General features: G+C 38.2%; 1 protein-coding gene and 1 long non-coding RNA gene across 4 annotated transcripts in view; both read left to right on the forward strand.

Moving 5' to 3' along the window:
- LOC116243891 (uncharacterized) overlaps positions 1–8,762 on the forward strand; it is a 284,812-nt gene extending 276,050 nt beyond the window's left edge. Inside the window, exons 8-10 of the long non-coding RNA XR_016470888.1 lie at positions 122–4,226; positions 5,544–5,682; positions 8,623–8,762. This is a non-coding gene — a long non-coding RNA (uncharacterized LOC116243891). The remainder of the gene's footprint in view (positions 1–121; positions 4,227–5,543; positions 5,683–8,622) is intronic.
- A 704-nt stretch (positions 8,763–9,466) lies between these two features.
- SALL1 (spalt like transcription factor 1) overlaps positions 9,467–21,905 on the forward strand; it is a 33,803-nt gene continuing 21,364 nt past the window's right edge. Inside the window, exons 1-6 of one of the 3 annotated variants that reach the window (XM_090149915.1) lie at positions 9,467–9,582; positions 10,200–10,324; positions 10,612–10,788; positions 13,638–13,766; positions 15,616–15,697; positions 19,126–19,284. The gene's annotated coding sequence lies outside the window, so the exon portion shown is untranslated. Of the gene's footprint in view, positions 9,583–10,199; positions 10,325–10,611; positions 10,789–13,637; positions 13,767–15,615; positions 15,698–19,125; positions 19,359–21,341; positions 21,750–21,905 lie in introns of those variants that run through there. The other 2 variants (XM_090149914.1, XM_090149916.1) reach the window with 2 other exon arrangements.

A 21,905-nucleotide genomic window follows, 5' to 3' on the forward strand; every position in this document is an offset into this window, starting at 1 on the left:
ATAAGAATGAAAACACCCCTACCCTGTAAGCTGTTGTCTCCTGTGTTTCTGGCTCCCCTGTCAATACCAACCAGTTACCACTTCTGTTTTTTTCTCTTTTTTTTTTTTTTTCTCATGTCAGCATCCTCCAGTAATGCAGTGTTTCCAAAGTGGAAATGAAAGGCACAGGTGGAGAGTCAGCTGCTTACTTGTCATAAGGCTAAATATTTCTTCTCTCGAGTTGTAATAAATCCTGGAGTACTCTCTGCTCACATAGGAGGATTTCAGCACGGAGGCATGCTGCAGAAAGGTATTTGTGTCAGAAACAGAAGAATTCTCTGGGCAGTGTGATACTCTCAAGAATTAATTCTAGTGTGGGATTGTTTTGCTTGGTTTTTCTTTCCCTCTTTAATGAAGCAGTGGCTTATGGAAAGCACTATAAAGTCTGCATCCAAATGGAGTCAGAACCACAAAATCAAATGCCAGAATGCTTTGAAGGTAGAAACTTTTTAATTGCTATATTTTTTCTAAGCAAATTTTTCATTTTAGTCAACAAAATGGGTTTGATCCTGAAGGAATTTTCTCAAAATTCCCAGAGTAGGACAGCATTAACACAGTGGAGTGAAAATCCCATCATGTTCTTCAGACAAATGCTTCTCATTGAGGTGAATGATGAAAGGTAAGGCTGCTGAGAGCATACTTGTGTGTAAACAGCTCTGGATTTTGCTCTCCAGAGGAGCATATGACCCAATCTGCAGCCCAGCATGGCTTTTTTCACAGTGAGAATGACACAGAACAACATGCAGATTAGGCTACTGCAGGAAGTGGTACAAGAGAGCAACTGCATCCAGAACGAAGGATAAAATATATGGAAATTCCTGAAAATAGCAGGTTCGTTTCAGCTCGAAAATTAGTTTTCCTATTTTTCATTCTATTTTTTCAGGCTAAATTTGCTAAATGCAAACCATATGTATTTGGTGGGCAGTTATGCTCAGTAGTTCACTGACGTTTATCAAAAATAAAACAATAAAAATACATAGGACAGCAGCAGGAACCAGCTCACTAGAGGTGGAAGACGGATGGGACACTGATAGTTACAGCTGGTGTTTAGTCAGTCCAGAAAACAGCTGTGCCAGTGTTGGGAGGAGCTAGAGAATACCCATGAGTGCTCTCGTGAATTGTAGTTAGCTCAACAGAGGCCTCTGCTGAGCGAATAGTAACTGTTTGAAATAAGCTCAGAAACGAGCCAAGTGCCTCACCTTTATTCATCCTTACTAGGACTATCTAGTAGCCCTCTTACTGATCAAGCTGGGAGCAGAGAAAATTCCAAAGGGACAGATAAGCACAAATAGTTCTGTCTTATTTCTAAGGAAAACAAATAGGGAACTGTCCCTTATGAAATAAGAGTATTCACATGTGGTTTGCCATTAGAGAATGTATTATATATTTTACCATAGTTTTATTAAAGGTTCAAAAGTCATTTGAACAGAGAGACTGTGATTTACCATAAGATTTAATGTATGCCTTTAGGTCATTTTTACTTTTTTCTTTGTTTACCTGAATTTGCCACACTTAAACTGAATCAAGGCATTGATTTATCAGAAGTGTTTTATTCCTCACTCTAGATCTGTGCACATCTAAGCTATAAACAGGAAAGCAGTAAAAAGTTGCATTTGTAAATATTTTAGAGAACACTGCTGTTCTGTGCAGCTTTATGCTCTCTTTTTTCCCTGGTGCCATTGAGTGCTTTTGCAGAAGCTCATTTGGGAAATGCATTCTTTGATTTTGGTAATCAATTGATCAACATTTGAAGCCCTGCTCAGACACACAGCTATTGTGAAGAGCAGTACTTTCAGATATCCATTTGATTGTGTTTGTGATGCTTGCTTTATTCAGCTGTGCTCCAGGCAAATTAAAATGTAGTGCTATATAATAAGTATGGGAAGGTTAGCATTCACACTTCAGGGATAAAACATTTTGACAGTTCTATTCTACATTTGCATTTAAAAATTGTAATGCTTTTAATTAGACCCTATGTTTATGGTAGTTTCTCTTGTAGGCATTACTATTGTGAGACTGTTACCTTTCAGGGTCTGTTCTGGACTGCTTGTCTGTGGGGAAAAGCAAAAGCCTGCTGTTTCCATATACAAATTGTTTGCTGGTCCTTTGGATGTCTCATTTTCTTTAATTTCTCTTTCCACTCCACCTGTGTCACCACTGCAGAAGAATTTGGGTTTGTTTCTGAGGATTCGTATGTGCAGGGTTCGGGAGGGACACATATACAGTTCTATCTCACGTGCTTGGTATATTTTTCCACTGATCCTCAAATTCTCAATTTTTGTTCACAGTAGAATCCCCAAGGGGACAGAGGCAGACATGGTCTGGAGAGAGACAGGAAATTCTGCCATGATATGCACTGTCTTTTTAGCTCTTGGATGGATGATGTTTAAACAAAGCACATACACAGGCAATGGTCAACATCCTGAGCTTATGAAAATGATCACTGACATAGGATTAAAAAAAAAAAAAAAAGGCCAAATAGTCCCTAGACAGCCAGTCCCTACAGTCTTTGTGTAACTATTTCTAGATTTACCCTGGGAAGGACATGGAGTTTGGTGATACCAGAAATCTTGTGCAGTAACTTCTCAGGGAATATATTCCTGCTTTAGGTCCCCGTACTGTATCTCCAAAGCCCAGGAAATTCAAACACCCTCACAAACTGCTCTGAGGTGCTCATTTCCTTATCTTCCTTCAATTTTTGGAGCTGCATCTTCTGATTCAGCAATAAATAGCAGATATTCAGATATCACTGCATATTCAGATATTTGGTATGGAAGTCATGTTTTCTGATTGGGAAGAGGACAACAAGTAAATCCTCCCAGCACACCCAGATTGCATCTTGCATTTAAAATCATTAAAATCTGAATTATACAGAGGCTATGCAGCACTAGGGGTAAGTACATTGGCCTTTCATGTCTTATTATGTTGTTAATTAGTTAATGTTTGTAAAGCACTTTGAAGATGAAAAGCCCTATATAAGTTCTAAGTGTTATTATCTCTAGAGACCTGGGTTCAATTCAAAGGTGCCTAATTACATATGCCATAAATTAGACTTAATGAGTTGTGGAATCATGTGCTTTCTGTGATGCATGCAGGTTTCTCAGATAGACCTTGGTCCTATAGCCTGCTGCTGTGCTTCTTTAGGCACACCCAGAGTTGTTATGAAAAATAATGCTGAAGAGAGCAGAAATTTTCTAGAGACAACTGGGTTATATTTCAGTTCTGTTTAGAACTTAATGAAGGAAATAACCAGGAGCTTTGCTTTGCTGTATCTAGGGCTTTTCCAGTAACCGACTTCAAACTGCTGAAGTTAGCGTGATTGTTTTCAGGCTATGGTGCAGACAGAATTCTAATTCTTACTTTAGCTCCATATCTGGGCTTACCACAGAGGAGCTGAGCAGTATGAGCATGACTGCTGTCCTAATAATGCCCTGAGATGTACCACCAGGGCTGGAGACGTTTCGGTGTTGGGTAATGTTCACATGCAAAAGAAAAAGTTCCCATCTGTAGAGATACTATCATTGAATTTACAGCAAGCCCTTACAAGTGAGTAAAGTGCAAAAGGGGGAAGTAGCAGTTATAGGAAAATGTGGTTTCATTGGCTTTGCAGAGCTGAGAGTTTCTGTGTTATGTAACTTACATATTCTGTGGCGAAAAAGCTACGAAATTGGCCCCACTCAGGGCAGCTATCCAGCAGTGAGAGCAGAGAGGTTCTCCTGGTTCCTTCTGAATTAACAGAGTTCAGAGACACAGAAAACCAGTAGGATCCTTTACTTGTCCCAAAGCGGTTCCCATGTGTTCTTGCAGCAGAACATTTTATCTTGGACCCTCTGCATGCTTACAGGGAAAAGCAGGGTTTATTCAACGTATAAATATGTTAGAAGTGATTGTGTTCATTAGTACAACCTAAGTAGATTGGAAAAACCAATTAATAGCAATTTACTATAAGTGTCTCTAACTGACTTCTTGAAAGTATTTATCCTGAAATGAAAGTCATTTGATTTAGTTAATGTTTATTATATATGCAGATCTTCCGGGGAAAATGTATTTTTGAGTACTCCAGACAATTGAAACTAGTGAGCCCGCTGTCTGGAGAAAGCATCTGTAACCGCAGCCAAAAGAGGAACAAGATTTCCGACATTGTTTCAAGACATGTGTTTGAAGCATGGGTTCCCATCACTTTCGGAGTGAGTTGCAGACCATTTTTCTTTATATAGATTTAGACAAGACAAAGCAGTCCTGGATTTGTCTTGCTAATTGTCTTTGTGATTTCTCTGGAGGCCGTTTTCTTTTGCTTAGCTGGAATATGATCATTTCCTCAAGAAACTTTAAATGGGACTGAGCATTGTTTCAAACTGCTTTTATTTTCTCTTTGGACAAGTACTTGTTCAATCTGCTCACATTTCTGCATTCCTAAATAAATGGTCAAACCTTACACCTTAAATACTGGACTGCATAACCTTCAAAAACAAGATGTAATTTTGCTGAATACTTTTCATATATTATAATAAATAGGAACTTAAGATAAATGTCAGCTTGAGCTCCAGGCTGTGGTTAAGTGTTTTAATAGTGTAGCAAACTTATCAACAAACTTTTCTTTCCCCACCCTGCCCCCTTCCCTTTTTGCAGTGAACAGATTTTTATCTGGCTGGCTTGTGACTTGGGGATTTTTACAAGCAGATTTCAGTACTTGTCCAATATTTTGAAATTTGAGTCTGAAAACAAAACAAAACAAAATCTTAAAACAATACAAAACAGTATTTTGTACTGTATGTAACAACTGGGGACGTTTTTGACTTTCCGAAGTGCAAAGAGGATTCTGTTCTCTGACCTAATGCTCGCTATTTCACCACAAATTACCAATCTGATTCATTTTTTAGTACTCCAAAACAGCATAGATATTGTGTAACTCCACTGAGCCACCAAATTGCAGGGAGCTGTAACACCCTCTTCATTTCTGTACTACTGTAGCCTTCTTCCAAAGACTGATCAGAGCGCTTGCATTGCTGTTATTTCATCTGGGCATTTTAAGTCTGTTTACACTCCTCCTCTGTTTTCCTGATGATAGTGACTGACATCAGCAGTGATACAATTATTGCTTAAAAATTAGCAAAGACACTATGCAAGAAAATGAGAAAGTTGTAAGCTTTAGCAGTGGCACCAAACTGCCCGTTAGAGAAACATCAGGCAGGAGTAACAACCTTACAACACTGTGAAAGCACTTTTTTTACAGCCAGACCTCCAACTCTGACCAGTGTGCTAATAGCTGATAAGGGTGTGCTTTGAGAATATAATTCAAGGGTTACAAGAAATATTAAATGCATGTGCATATTAAATGGTCAGCTAGTATCCTATAAAGAACTCTGATCACTTGGTAGTTGTGTTTGGTGACCCACTGAAAAGTTTTACAAAAGCAGTTCTCATCCTTTTGACTTGTGACTTCCCAAGTCCTTTTCCTGTTTTATGTCTGTAATTTAACAAAGCACTGATCTCTCTCACTGAAGATCTGACAGTGGAAGCACTGCTCATGAGGTCTGGAAAAAGACTTCTGGATCATTCCTGCCTCCAGCTTCTTCTTCTCCCTGTCTGCAGGCAAGGGGTTTTCATTTTCACAGCCTAGCTGGCAGAATGGAAAGCACAGCAGTAAGTAGGGGGGTAAACCAAGATTTTATACTGAATTTTATTCTAGACTGGATAAAGAGCAACTGCCAATTCTGATAGACTATTGTGCAAGTAAACGTGTATTGTCATAAGTTTGTTGAGAGCTGATGTTTATTTCTATGGACCTGTGGATTTTGCTTCTGTGAAACTATAAGATTTTCTGATGATCTGCTTTATGATTCATGAATTTTCTTTCTCTCTACAATCAAGATGTGGTGCAAAGGGGACAAAATCACAGACAAAATGCAAAACCAGTGGTTAGTTGGCTAACCTGTTGATCTTGCAAGGAAAGAGAAAGAAGCACAAGAGTTCTTCAAAGCTGTCAGTGTCACTGTTGTAATATGATTAAGATTTTAAACACGTAATTTTTTATCAACTCATAACAGTTTTCTACTGTTCAGTATTGCAGTAATATCCATGACAGTCCTGAGAAGAACAAATTAATGTTGAAGCATTAAGAATTGAGTTAGTAGATATTCAAGTTCAGAAGTGCTATTCTGACACCAAATATTTTAGTGTCATGCAGACCTATTTTCACCTACATATTCCTTCATCAAGTAGCTCTGTCATATGTAATGAAACAAGAGCATGCCTCAGTTTAACTCTCAGGTCAGTCGAGCATTTCTATCCTGAACATTAATTGAGCTTTATTTAATCATGTCATTTGATGAGACAGTGGTTTGATAAGCCTGGAGTTAACAACAGGCCAAAGTACTGTTCCTGAACCAGAGTTTGGTTTGACAATATGTAACAAAGTACATGTGCACAACAACACTTTGATTCATAGAATCATAGAATGGTTTGGATTGGAAGTGACCTTAAAAGCTCTTCCATTTCAACCCTGTGCCATAGGCAGTGACTTTTTTTTTTTTTTTGCAAGGCCATTTTTCCCAAAGTCCCATCCAACCTGGCCTTGAATGCCTCCAGGGGTGAGGCATCTACAGCTTCCCTGGGCAGCCTGTTCCAATGCCTCACCACCCTATGAGTAAAGAATTTCTCCCTTGTATGTAATCTAAGTCTACCCTTTTTTGTTTCAGTGTCCCTAAGTTTATTCCCTGTCCTATCACTAAACTTTTACAGGTACTTTAAGAAGTAGTTTTAAATTGTGTAGTTTTAAAGTGTACTTTAAAAGTGTAGCTGACAATTCTTTTCGGATTTCCTCAGGAAATAAGCAATGTAATTAATTCATAAGTACCCAAAAGTATATCTGCTCTATTACAATTGAGATCTTTAGTGAGGTGGTCAAGTGACATTGTTACCTTAAAAAGATAGCAGAGAGGCTTAAAAATGAACAACTTTATAAAACTGAGGATTATTGTCATGTAAACTTCATCACATCAACTAACTGACATTATTTGTTCACTCCCTCACAGCAATTGTTTGTAATCGTTATTTGTGTGGCATCTGTTTGGCACTTAAACTGTGCATATAACTGAGAAGAGCTGCATTATTAATCAAGAGAAACTGAGAAATGTAGTTGAGAATGCTACATCAGGCAGGCAGATGGAATTATCTCCTGTGGCATTCACTCTTAAAAGAATTTACTTTTTTTTTCTCTCCCTTCCTCATACATGCAAACAAGAAAGCAAACATACACAGTCTCCCAGTTTCACAAGAAAAGTGTCTAGAAGTCAGAAATATCATAAGCAGTGAAATAAACTATTGTTCAATCTAGATTCCTAAGAGGAACCTTGGAATTACCCAAGGTTATGGAAAAAAAATAAAACAAAACAAAAAAAAAATCCACCACCCTTTTTTTTGTGTTACTTTGCTTACAGTTAGTTTTATCCTAAAGAAAAATTAATGTTACACCCATCTGCATGCACTTAATCTTGGTCTTCCAAAATGTTCTTCTTGAGCTCTTGATGAAAGCTACAATAATTCTTTGCCCTCACAGTATGAAAAGAAATAAAACAAGGGATTCAAAATGGACCAATTATTGCAAAAAAAAACTTCAAAATCTCTTTTAAGCTACTTTTTGTTCAGTATATTTTATTACAAGTGAAAGGACTTATCACAACTGAAAATGTTGAGAGCAAAACCATAATCTCAATGTTTGCATGATAGTGATGAAGCAGCATTATCATCTTTCTGATGTCACTAAAGTGAAAATTTCCATTTCTGTCAATTTTTTTAAATCAAGGGGTTTGGGTCTTGTTTGACAAAGATCTCTAACAGATGTGTAACTTTAAGCATCTAAGTTAAGCCTGTTAGCTTGAATGTGACAGTTAATATACTGATGTTCAGTATATCCTTAAAGTCAAGAGCTCTTGGCTAGGCATTTGGACTCATTAAAGGTGAAATAAATGTAAAAGTAAAGAAGATAAAATTGTAATGCAGAATATATTAATATCACAAAACAGACTGAAGATATTTCCTCTTTCTGTTATTTGTTAGTAAAGCTGATGTACTTCTGTAATGGGTAAAAAGGTTATCTATAAGAAAATATTCTGTTTCTTGTCTTACACAGAAAGTATTTTATATAAAATGGATATAAATTTGCTCATTCACTGTTTTAAAACCTAGGATCCTTGTACACTGAGTAGCAATTTATGTGGTCCCATGATCTGTCATCATATGTCCAAGCAACTTGTGGGAAATAATGGAAAGAGCTTTTTAAAGGCCACAGAGAGGTGATAGCTTGGAAAAAAAGCTAATTAAAGTAGGTTTTTAAAATTGAGTTTTAAGATCTTTCATTAAAAAACAAGCTTAATATAAAGTAAAATAGATCAAGGCTGTGCTAATGTCACTGCAGAGGCAGCACTCCAGTAGCAGATTGCGTCTGTTTAAGTGATTCACATATCACAGAATCACAGATTTGATTTGGCAAATGAAAACCTTATCTTACTCTAAGTCATTTTTACCATCTGGATTTGCATATACATATGATATCTGTTATATTAATTATATCTATTTTCACAGGTATAGACAGACATAGCCCAGAGTTGTGGCAGCCATTAATAGATCAGGCAAGCCCTTACAGCTGTGTTTTGATCAGCAGAAAGGTTTTTGGCATCCAAGAGCTGAAATCACCTTTTGGGTATGACAAGTGCATCGAAGTATCTAGCAAGTTAAAATCAAGGGTTTCTGTGAGGAGGGAGTAAGAACACCTACCACAAAAAATTAAGAGTAAAATAACCTTTAATAATCTCTACAATGCAAACTCAATTGTATGTATTGCATTTAATTGGCATTTAGCCATCCATCATTTGCTGGCTCATAAAGCTGATTTGTGCTCTCTCCTCCTGTCCCTCTTTCCTGGAGCTGCTGGCCTCTTTTCACCATGCCTTTCCCATAGGCACGTACAACTGGGACCTACACATTCTTTTGTCTCTTCCTTTGGAGCGCTGCTTTTTATCACATGGGGAAAGGAGTTTTGTGAGCAGCTTTCTTTCTTCTTTATTGTTGAATGCCACTTATAAACTCTGTCACTAGACTCTTGGAAGGTATCTAAAATGCTAGACAAGGAAACAGGTATAATTCAGAGGAAAACTGACCTTGATTGAATAGGGTCAAAATGCTTCAACTACCTCTTTCATTTGAAACTCCTCATTTATAGACTCACGCTTCTTTCACCGTAGCTTGAGGGTTGACATAAATATATGTGGGATGTGTGTTAGTCTTAAAGATAGGGAACTCTGTTAGATTTAATGAATTCTGAGACTAATCAAACTCTTTGTGAAAAACACGATTTCTCCCCTAGAGAATTGTAAGACTATAATTATTGGGAACACCAAAATTTGTTTGTTTCTTTGTTTATTTTCAGAAAACCACTTTGGGCATTCCCCAGATATTAACATGTAATAGACAAGTTAAAGCTCCAACTGCTAATTGCCAGGTCCAATTGCTTATGTTAATCAGGCTTCTGTGGAAACACAAAAGGTACTAACCTCTAAATTATTTGTCTGAAAAAACTGAACATTCATCTCAGAGTTTACACATGTAAGGCTATTCTTAAAAGCATTTGGAGGCTGTAAGCTACCAAAGATTTTTGAACAGAATTCTTGTGGTCATTTCCAGACTTGCTCAGTATGAATGTTTCCTGAGCTTTCTGCTGTTGACTGTCATTACAGGCCATTTCTGTTGAGTAGGCTGAGAACAGAGATTTACGAGAATATTTGATGAAGTTTTATACAGACTGTGTCCCAAGCATTTATTTGCTACATTATGCACCTCTTTCAACCAAATGCTGTTTGTTGTTATGGTAACCCATTGTAACGAGAGCCATGTGACCCATGAAAACCTTAGCTAGCCAACAAAGTTTGCAGTTTTCACGTACTTTTCAATGTTTCTGTTTTCATCTTGTTTAAACAGCATCTTTCTCATTGTCCAAACCACAGATGGCACAGGCCTCATTTTCTTTCTCTTCACTAAGGTTGATTTACACCCCATCAGCAACAGAAAAAGACCTGAAAAACGTGTAGATGTGATTAGAAGCACTTTAGTATCCTTTGGAGCAGCAAAGAAGAGTCTTAAACTCCCTTCTACTTCTTTACTAGGAAGAACTTCTGCTGGGACTGGTGTGGATTGGAAGCCAGGAATCCTTTCTGTCTGATTCCTGTGCTGCTGAAGAGCAGCTACACCAATGCCCTCACACAGGCGTACTTCCTCACATTTATCTTAGGTTAGCACGTTCCCTTATTTAACTGTCTCTGATCTGACTATATCTGATCATTCCTTCATCTCATTTTCACTTAACCTCTTGACCTCTACACAGAGTAAGCATCCTATCAGATATCACCCAAGGGACCTTCTTTTCCCCCCAACTCCCCCTTTCTCCACTCTTTCTCCAATTTAGGTGCTTTATGCTACTCCTGGTAATTTACCTGATTACATGGAAAGAGCTGTAGATCTTTTTATAATTGCTGTTTTACTTAAAACATTGATTCTTTAGCTCCTGTCTATTTTCAGGTCATCACACCTCACTGGAGGCTTCCCTGCTTTAATGAGCAACTCAGAAACCACAGAGACTGGAGGATGGAAGTCATTGGCCGTTGTCGTGTTTGAAAACAGCTCCATAGCATTCATAAGAGGATTCTTGGCACCTGCCTAGTTAAACTGGATGTCCAATGTTATCTCTCCAGGCAAGTAAGATTCTGGCAATCAGCGTAGTCCTATTTCACTTGTTCTCAGTCTTTTTGACACAAACACATTAATTCCCCCGAGCTACTTTGGCAGCTGTAAGAAGTTCTTTCCTTTTTTTAATATGATTGATAATATTGAATATTTCTTTTAACCTTTTACTGCAATTGCTGGGCTAGGTGATAGTTTCTCTGTTTGGATGTTAATCTCCAGCATGCAGTGGCACATCTTCCAATCGCCTACTCATTCTGGAACTCATTTGTAATATGTTGCCACTTAATTTACAACTGCCTATCAACCTCCACAAAGCACTATCCCTACAACATATAATGTCATTCTTCCAACACTTCTACTGTCAAAGGTCATATAAAACAAAACATTGCCTAATACAAAAAGTCCTTCTAGTTTAGCACAGAAAGAATGGCAGCCCTTGGGCAGAATTTGACTCTATCATTTCATATGATGTGCTGGAAAGAAATACGTTCTGGAAAAAAGTGCCAATAATTAAGGTTCCCTGATTCAATGCAGGAAGTGTGTTGAAATGTACAGGCAAAAAAAAATGTCATCATTGTCTTAACTTCCGATTTTTCAGGGGAGAAAAAAAAGGTTGCTTGAGGAGACAGATATGAAAACAAAGAGACCTCCCAGGCTGACTTGAAATATGTTCAAACTACACATCCATTCTCTGCTCCCTAGAACCCAGTAAATATTTCTTTGGCCCCACAAAATATTTTAGTTTGAACCCAGGAAACCTCAGATTGACCTTGGAAATAAGATTCCTGATTTTCAGAGTAAATTTCTCAGCTACACCACTGGAGGAGTTACACTTTTCTGACTGAAACATATAAAAGTTGTCTCTTTTGGCAAATGGGGTAAGAAGTTGGTTGTTTTCCCAATTAACTAACCATAGGCACAATCAAAATCTTTTTCTCAGCTTTTATAACCCAGTACAATGGTGGTGGCAAGGTTAAAATACCTTTTCTAGTCCATTAGGGGCAGGGTTAAGCCAGTGTAAAGTAGTAGAGTCTGTCTCAGTGGATATACACTGGCCCATCCTGCCGAGCATCTGGTGCATGTCTCTACAGAGATTTTGTTCTGTCTTCTCATCGGGTTGTATTGGATGCTTTAGCAGCATTTGATCCTATAGTGTCCTTTTAGCTTACCTTGAATCCCCTTTGAGATTTTAGATTACATATGTCTGGATTTGATTAGCTTTGTCAGTTTGTTTTCTTCTGATGTTTTCCTCCTCTGCCAGCTTTTTTTAACTCTTCTCTCACCCAAGACAAGATCTCATGCCCTGCTGCAACATAAGGAAAATATTCTTTTGAAAAAGTCTGTGACATTATTTTCTGATGGTGTTATTTCCTGGATCTGGTTATCAGTTATCTGTATGGAAGTGTAAGTTCTTGTTCCTCATGGAATATAAGGACAGGAGAGGTCTTAAATTCATCTTATAAAACTGGTTGGTGTCTATCAACCAATGCTGAAAAGCATGACCAGAGCCTTTCTTTTAACTTCATAGCTGCTTCTAAGATGTCAGACGGAACTGCCTTTTGTACAACAGTCTTATTTGAACAGACAAAAACAATTAAGATGGACACTCTGAGTGGCATCCGTCATCTTAATTGCATTAAACAGCTGTAATAGACAAACATACAAAAAGAAAATAACAAAACAAACAAACAAACAAAAAACAACCCAAACTTGGTGCTAGGTGTTAAATAAGGTGATGTTTTTTCTCAGTGACCCTCTTAGGTTTTGCTTCAGCTTGGGTTTCTCACTTCAGCCAACCAGAAGTGTTGAAATGCTGTCAGCTGGTATTTCACTGAGGCTTCTGGTCCGGGGCATCAGTGCAGGTATCCAACTGCCCAAATGTGGTCCTTGCACCCTCCCGTGTCCTGCTGAAGTCATTTACTCCTGTGTGTGCTCGGGGTTTCACAAGGCTGCCAGGTGGTAGCCACGTGGTGCAGATTTAAGAGCGGCATGAGGCTCAGGTAATATTCATATATCTGAAAAGGACTGTGCTGTTGAAACAGAATGAACCTTTGAACTTTGTTAGGTTTTTGATATGACCTTAAGCCTCAGATTTATAAAAACATAGCAGAACAAACCCCACTGCTTGCTTGCTTTTATTCTATTTTCTGATGTTGCACTAAATTGTCAGCAAAGCAGGCCTTTTACCTATCAGCAGATGGTACAAAATTCTGTGGGATTTTCCCACATTTGATGAACACACATCAAGTCTATTTACATGAGCATGGAAAATATTAAAACGACTACCAGGTCTGTTCAGCACAACGCACCTGGAGCACATTGCTGCCAGCAAGCTTCCAAGGTGGGGAGATTCTGGCACACGGTTACAGTTCTGGGGATTGGACCACTTTTGACTTTGGTTATTGCATCTTTTGACACCTGAAGACATATTCACCTCTGACCCAGGAACATCTGCACCATCAAACTATAAAAAGGGGAATTGAAATGTAACCTTTTTTTTTTTTTCTTTTCCCCCTTACTGTTATTTTTATTTTCTATTGAAAGGGGGTTTAAAAGGCCTATGAAATGTAAAATTGCTTTTTTGTCATAGTTGCAAAACTCATTTCACTTTTTTATCTGAGATACACTTGTAGTAAATTTCCAGGGCTGAAAAAGGAATACAGTAACCCACAGTCCAAAGCACTGAGGACAGCACAGCCTGCATCTCTCAGTGCTTGGGGCAAAGAGGGGAGCTGCCCCAGTGGACTACTTTGTCCTTGCTCCAGGCTTTTCCTCTCCAGTTTGTTGCCCAGAATATTCTTACATGTTCTGACTTTCCTTCCTAAAGTAACATTGACTTTTTTTTTTTTCTTTACAGGCAGAATTTTATAAATCTTTGGGCTTTTGCTGCTGCTCCTCTGACATGGCCCATCATCAGCATACCAGCTCTACTGGCAACTACACAGCTGACTATCTTCTTACATGAAATATTGGTATACCACCATGCTTATGTGAGTTTTCCTTTCATCTTTCTTGTTGTGCTTTGATCTTGTGATTTATATTCATACAGAGTTTTTTTTGTTTTGTTTTTCTGTTTTGTTGATTGTTTTTTTTTTTTTTAACACATTTTAGTGTGCTAGCTTTTGGCCAAAAACAAAACGAAACAAAACAAACAAACAAACAAAAAAAAAAAAAAAAAAAAAAAAAACAACCCACAACAAACAAACCAAAACCAGAAAGCTGGGACTTTTCTATGTGTCAGTTTGCCCTGCTGTAAAATGAATTTACATGGTTTGTAAGTGGAATGTAAATATGCTTGGATGAACAGCACTAGAAAAATCCCTGGAATTATTATTTTGACTTTTACCTGCGGTGTAATGGAGTCAATTTTTTGTTTCATTTAGCATGACAAGTATATAGGGCAAAGCGACACAGTATGTTGATAGATGGGGTATTGCTATGATTGAGTTTGCCAAAATTAACACATTTCCCATTGGAAAAAAAAACTTTGGAAAAGTTTCTCTTCTCTGAGTACAGGCATTTTATGTTAGAGCCTCAGAGCTGGTTCTGTCTCTTCTAAGTTATAAACCCTTATGGATGTACCATAAAGATGTCCACCTAATGTGGAGGAAAGCAGATTAATTGATCACAGTAATATATTCTTATCTACTGAATAAGAGCATTCCACACATTGTTTCTTGTTTTGTTTCTGGCTTGTAAATCTTCATTGTAGAATACAAATGAAAATGACCCAAATATGTATTATTTATGAATAGGACTCTCAGATATTATGCTTTAGATTGATTGTGTTAGACAGGATATAACGGAAGCACAATAAGTCAGTGAAAAATAAAAAGCAGCAAAAAATGTTTCATGCTAAAAATGTAGTTCTAGTGACACCTCTTATATAAAGGACATTTCCAACACATTGACATTTATATTTATCACATCAGTGTGTGTGATTTACAGTTGTCTGAGGCATTGAATATCAGGAATATCCATGCATGTACACACCCCTTTTGAATGATGGTAAGCCATAGAGCACTGCATTGCCCCTTGTACAGCAAGCTTTTCCTCCCCATTTTATTTTTCTTCTCTAGCTTCAGGGAGGCAAAGGAAGCAGTAAATCAATAGGGTGTCTTGACTGAAGTTGCCTGCAGCACTTCCATTTCTCAGACTGGACACTGATGCTAACTATCAATAGCAATAAGAGGCTGTCTCAGACAGAATTAAGGCTCCTTCTTCTGCATGGCTGTCTGGTGCTTACTGATAAACATCTTGTGCAGGATTGCAACAAATAAACCATTTCAAGTGTGCAAACTAGCCACTGTCATTCTCCCTATTGATACTTGCTCTGGGGTGAAGTGACTGATAGTTATTTTCATACAGCTGATAGATACACAGTAGATAAGCATACAGATGGATAATAGTACAAAGGCATAAAGCTATAGAGCGTGGAAAGATCATTGATGAAATTCTCTGTGCTCCTGTAGAAACCCTGAGACGACAAAATGCAAAAATATTGACTTATGTTTAAACTAATAAGAAAAGCTGCATCTGAATTTAACTATTTATTAACATCTCGTATTTAGATAATGTTAAAAGTATCCTGCCACACTGTTTTGTTCAGATGGAGTTATTCATTTTCACTACTCCTCATGTTTAGCCTGGAAATAAAAGCTGACAGGCTGGATGCAGTGCTGATGTTGATGGGGAGGTGTTTGGCTGCACCACCACTGCACCAGAGGTTGGTAATTTTGAAAAAACTGAGCCTCTTTAGCCTCCTTTCATGAAGAAAAGAAAAAAATAAATCAATTTCACAACTGATCTATAGCTCTGTTGTACATTTCTTGTTTTCAGTCTGAATAAGAGGGAGGAATCAGGTTTCCACTCACACATATGAAATCACCTTTAAAATACCCTGGCCCAGCTCTTCTTGTTGGTAAGTCCGTTATAATTCTACTTAGGTCAGATATCCAGTGGAGATGTGCTAATCTACACCAAATGAAGAGCTCACATGCAAATCCAGGTTTATTTTTCTTTTAATTTTGCTCTAACTGACTGGGGCGGGGGAAGTGGTTCAGATGCTCTGCTGGAAAATCAACAGAGCTTTATTTCATATTCTCCCTCTGTGGAGCTCTAACCATTTACAGGAGCAAACAATCTGGCTCTGAGGCATCTCCGGCTTTATATGAAGTGGTGCTTTTCAGATTAGGAGGCTGCTTTTCTGAGAGAAAGTTCACTGAACCCTTTTGAGTTTCAGATAATCCTAAAGCAAATGGTTAAATAACATTATTTCATAATCATTTTTATGTTAGATCTAACAAAAGCTGATGGGTTTTATAGGATAATTCTGAAGGTAGTTCTGATGTTGCCGAATTCTTAAACGAAGATGGATGATGAGAAAATAAACCAGAGCTTTCAAGATTTTATGAAGAAGGGCCAATTACCAATTATGAATAAGCATAGTAAAAATATTTGCATAGGAAGACTCCTGAGTGTATGTCCATGAATAGATGTATAGGCTTTGAAAGAAGTGAAATTAAATGTTACCAGGAACTTATTATATGGGGAAAAAAAAAAAACCAAACAAACACAAAACAACAGCTACACAATTTGTGGATTAATCACTTACTGGTAGACATTTTGTAGTTTTTCTCCATACCATATGCTGCAACTGGATTTGCCCACCACACAAGAGCAGTGTGGGGGTGGAATGGTTAATGTGCACACAGCTCAGAGTCACTGCTGTTATTAATTGTCCTCCTGTACAGAACACGTACATTTTACACTAATATGCTGATTAGTAAGACAGAGCATGCAGTTTCTAGTGAGGAAGCTGGAATTTCAGAAATAGCCTGGCTCTTCATTTTGATTACTTTCTGGCTAGAGAGTTGGAGTCAAACTAATTCATTTTGTAAACACTACTGGTCATTCATGTGCAGTACTTTATATGAATCAGTGTAGGACAGTCAGACTGGTACAGCTTCAAAAGTGCAGATGAAACTTACTGTTTCACTGTATGCAGTGTAATCACTGTACAAAGTCAGAAGGATCAGATCTGTACTCTTTGCTCAGGCTAAAGTCCTATCCTCAAGCATGGGTTTCCTTGAGAAAGGTAAAAGACAAGAGTCCAAACTGCTTGCTGACAAGCAACCCACCCCAGGCACACTAACAGGCAGCTTTCAACAAATATTTATGCAGCTCAGGGATATTGCTATAGCCTCAACATTTCAGCACAAATATTAGGCCACAACCTCAGCTAGTCTAAATTGACGTAGTCCTATTGGCTTCAGTGGCATTAAGGTGATTTACAATAGTTGAGGTTCTGACTCCTTTCATTTTTTTCCTCAGTGCCTCTGTCAGTGTGCTCCACATACCTCCTTCAGCTGAGAAGTGGATTAATTTTGAAGTAAAAATCAAAGCTCTTCATCCTATTAAAATTTCTGCTTAGTTTTGAGAGGGGCTCAGCATAAAGAGAAAAGTGTTACGAGGCTGACAGCGAGTTTTCTGGACCACAACAGCATTCAGCTGAGTTGGGGTGCTAAGGCAGGAAGCCATTCAAGGAAGTAGTTGGCTTTTTTGCTAATATATATCTATATGTATGTGTGTGTATAAAATCTGGATGTATATGTATCTATATAAAATCTGGGTTTACTGCTCCCACTGGAGAACTCGGTTTTGTGTGTTACTTTTAATAGCAGTTATGCAGAGATATAAGCACACAGTTGTGTATTATAATATTTGTTTCCCAATGTCACTATGCCAGGATTCTTTAAAAGGATATGAAATGGGTTTTTTTCCTGTTTTTCTTTCAAGACAGGAAACATTAGTAAAGCAGATTTTTTTCCCAATAGTAAGTGACTTCAAGTTGGGGACAGATAAATGGATTACATTACATATTTTCTACACAAACATAGGGATTAATTTAAATTATTTCCCTAAATCAAAATAACTAGAGTCTTTGGCAGCCTTTGAAGTTTAATTGATGTTTATTCTTGCCATCAAGTGCAAGTTTTGGGACACCATGCAGGACCACTAAAACAAGATGATCTAAAGCTATTTATATCAAACAAGCCAAAGCCAAGACATTTGTTTTCAAGTTTTGAAGAAAATGCAACTATTTTAAAGTTGCTAATATTTTGTTTTACAAATCTGAAGTAGAAGTTGTAGGGCTTCTCCCTCTGAGCTGTTGATGTCTATAGTCTATACGTAGCCTATACATGAACTACAATTCTGATGATTTTCAAAAATAGACTTGATACAGAACAGGTCCCCTCTAGTTTCTATGCTGTCCCAGGTCTGGTTTCCACTCTTAGGGACACAGGAAAGCTAGCTTTGCTCTCGTCTTTCAGAATACATTTGGAATTCCTTTCAAATGTGTCTTATCAAATTTGACTAGAAGTACCTATTACTTGGAGACATTTCAATGCCCATTTTCTGTAGAAGAAAATTAAATCAGGTCATGAGATGTAATAAACCAGACGTAGGATTTCTAGATAAATTTTATTTCTTTCATGGTTAATAGTTTTTGAAGTGTGCTACTGAAATGCTGCGTAAATGTAAAAGCTGGTTTACGTTTGATGGCTGTGATTGACTAAAGCAGTAGGTAATATTCTCAGAGATATTTAGCTTCTGATAATTCAGCCATACAAACTTCTTTTTTTTTTTTTTCTTTTTTTTCCTTGAAGGCCATTTTCATACGTACAAAAAAAGCTTTGCAGACAAGATATTTTTTATATCTAAAATTCACAGCATGTCTTGCTGTTAAATTGCCACCTTAGAGGCCTTTTTAAAATTTCATTGAAAATGCATATTAAATCAAAGTGATAGACACATGTAATGTAAAATGTCTGTCAACAATTAGAATCCCATTTGGAAGTTTGTAAAGCATAACAATTTAAAATGAATTTAGATTGAGAAGGAAAGTTTTTACATTAAGAGGAAAAGTTTTAGCCTGCAGTACTGCAATTTTGTAAGGAAAAAAAGAATCCAATTTTTTTTGCCATTTTGTGAGTAAAAGAGAAAGGAAAGAACCAGAGATTCTAAGGCAGTTAGTTCATCAGCATGTATCAGTCAGGTACCTTCTGTCTTTCCACAACAGAATCCAAATTACATTGATTTGATTTGGAAAGATATAATAAATCACTAAATATACAGATAATAAAGTCCACTGTAAAACTTTTCCCTTGTCATTTTCAAGGAACCAAGAAATACATTGCAGTTGAGACATTTACTCTGTGTTACGTATTGAAAAGTGCAGCTGTTTATATTGGGATAGACTAAATCCCTGTCTAGTAACATCCACGTGGCTTGAAAAAAAAATGCATTGAAAGGAACTTCACAAAATTTCCTTTGTATTCTTCACAGAAGACACCTCTGGAATATCCCAAAATGGCAGGAGCCATGGGCAAACAGGATCTCAAGAGCGCTGAGGTACCTCCAAGCAGTTTGGCCCCAGTCCTTCACCCTGCAGCTCCATCACCAAGGACTTACCTGCCTACACGGAGGCTGGGTTGGCACTCAGAGGTCCGTCTCAAGTGTGGAAGGAGTTCTGTGTGGGCTATGGAAAGCAGTATCTCTCCTGTGTCCTTTCCTGCTTGGTGAGCCAATGTCTCAACTCCTTTCCATGCTCTTTCCATTTGGGAATAAAAAAAATCCTTCAAGAAAGGGAACTTTCTCTCCTACTCTAGAAAAGAGTACATATCCCGCATAGAAAGGGTTCATACACCAGTCAGAAAGTGAAATATAAGTGTAGAAATACTTGACTGATAGCCAGATCAATGCGATCATGTGCCTGAGCTACAGAGCTTGGGCTGTCACCTGGATGTTCCCAAAGCCTGGGGACCAACAAAAGCTGGGCTTAGGTGAGGTTTTCTGACTAGTATTTACTGAAAACCGTGTAAGACACTAGATACAGTTAGTCATAGAGTGAAGCTATTTAAATTATTTTCAAATTGTGTTTATTTTTGATTTTATGGCATGCATGCTTCCAAGCACTGAAATTAGTATAATCCTGGCAATATGTGTCGATGCTTCAAGCATAGAACAGTGCATTCTCTGTAGTGATACATAGCTCCTTTAAGCAGATACACTGCCAGATATTCTTGTGTATAATTCGTCCAGATTAAATTCTGGCTGTTTCTAGACATTCCAGTTATCACTTTGATTGATTTTATGAGAATGGCAGTAAGAAAGCAGACTGAGAAACACGAAGCAAATTCTCCGGTTCAGTCCTGAAAGGAGAGTCAATCCCATGAGAACTTTCTTTAGTGTGTTCCTGTTTACAACTATTGCAAAAATAACTGTGTGCCATCACAAAAGATGGATGCAAATTACCCAGAACAGCTTTTGTCTCTGGTTATTTAGTATTTGTGTTTTCTTTTAGTAACCCTGTTGAAAACCCAAGATTACCTGTGAACAACACAATTAAACAGGTGGTTTAAGAACTACTTCTAAATTGCCAGAGCTGTTTTACAGGGAGTTCTTTCCCAGTCATATGAGTACCAGCAAGCAAATTCCTGCAGGCTTTCCTGAATGCAGCAACCAGCACCAGCCACAGGATTTTGTTGCTCCAGGCAAAACATCAAATGTAGGCCCCTCACAAGGCACCATCATGAGCGCAGGCAAGTGTTACAAAACATTTTGCAGCCCTAGGCAGCTGCTGCTCTGCGTGGCTGGTGGTGGCAGTGCTGGCCCTGCATGTCAATTTGCCTATCTCTCACCCATTAGGATCACGTCCATCTCCTTTTCTACCTTTGCACTGAGCTTACCTAATTGGTTCTGCTCAGTGTGACTCCCATCGCTGAACACAGTCAGGTCCTGTCCTACCTTGGAGTGATCCATTACAAATGGGGCAAAGGAGCAGCGGGTCTGGCAGCCCTCAGGGAGCAGCACTGGGTGAAATTGAAATTTGCTATTAGAAATTTCTAGGAGTGAAACAAAGAGTGAATGGCATAGCCTGAACAGAGTGAGTGCAGAAATGTTATTGTACTGCGAGATTACATGTACACTGTCATAGAGGACAGTGCTGAAGGAGAAGGAGGGAATGAGCCATATTTATCCTTTGTTTAATTCCATTTAATTCAGTACGTTTATAATGCATTTGGCTCTGTTTCCTTTGAAACTGTTATTCTTAAATATGATAGCTTTGTTTGTGCTCTCATACAGCATAAAAATGGAAGCTAATTCAACTGCAAAAACAGACAGGGCAAGTAAACTTCAGAGATAGGGCAAGTGACTTCTAACCCCAAAATATATGAGAGAGCAGAGGTATGCAATGCAACTGTCAACTGAACATGTTAACAAGAGACATCCTATTTAGAGGTATATTATTTACATGCTAGCAATTGTCACTGGTGACTTCTCCAGACCTTTTTTTCTATGGAGAGTTGTTTACACTCATCTGAAGTTAGTAATGGGCCTGATCTGGCACACTCACACAAATACAGCTTCTCTCAGAAATCAGTTTGTATAGACTGGGGGCTTAGTCGCATATTTTATTTGCAAACAGCTGGAACAGCTTAAGAACTTACCATACCACACACTGTTGCCCCATGCAGATTTCCATCCCTTGCTGGCGGAGTATGTCATGCAAACATTTTTGCTAGCTCTAGAGCGGTGCAGACTGGGAGTGCTCACCCACTGATTGCCTGGTGACAGCTTGGGGACAGCATCGTCCTGGTGTGGGGCAGTGGCAGATGGTGGTGGGAAATGACTTCACTGATCATCCCAGACAGCCCCTGCCAGAAATGTGCTCATGGAATCATCTAGGTTGGAACAGACCTTCGTGATCATCGAGTTCTAGACTGAAACACTGCCTGTGCTGCCCTGTCAGTGCTCTGCTTCCTGCACTAGGCTGGATCATACCTGTCACGTGTTTAGGATTGGGTGCTTGCCTTGGAAACTTCTGAGGACAAGTGGCTTTTCATGGACTCAGAAATGAGTAAATGATCCCTCCTGCAGCTTTACATATGGATGTAGAATAAGCACTGGTATTTGATGTACTGTATCTTCTCATATTCAGGCATGACTCTCCCCTTTTTGCTCTGTTGCAGTATGTGTGTGACATAATGTTGGTTGAATTGCTGAACCAGTACAAACTAGATGTCTTTGCATATATGCTTTTGTACCAATTGCTTTTAAGATGA

This window comes from Phasianus colchicus, chromosome 13, assembly GCF_987193195.1.
Source record: "Phasianus colchicus chromosome 13, bPhaCol1.hap1.1, whole genome shotgun sequence".
NCBI classification, from domain to species: domain Eukaryota; kingdom Metazoa; phylum Chordata; class Aves; order Galliformes; family Phasianidae; genus Phasianus; species Phasianus colchicus.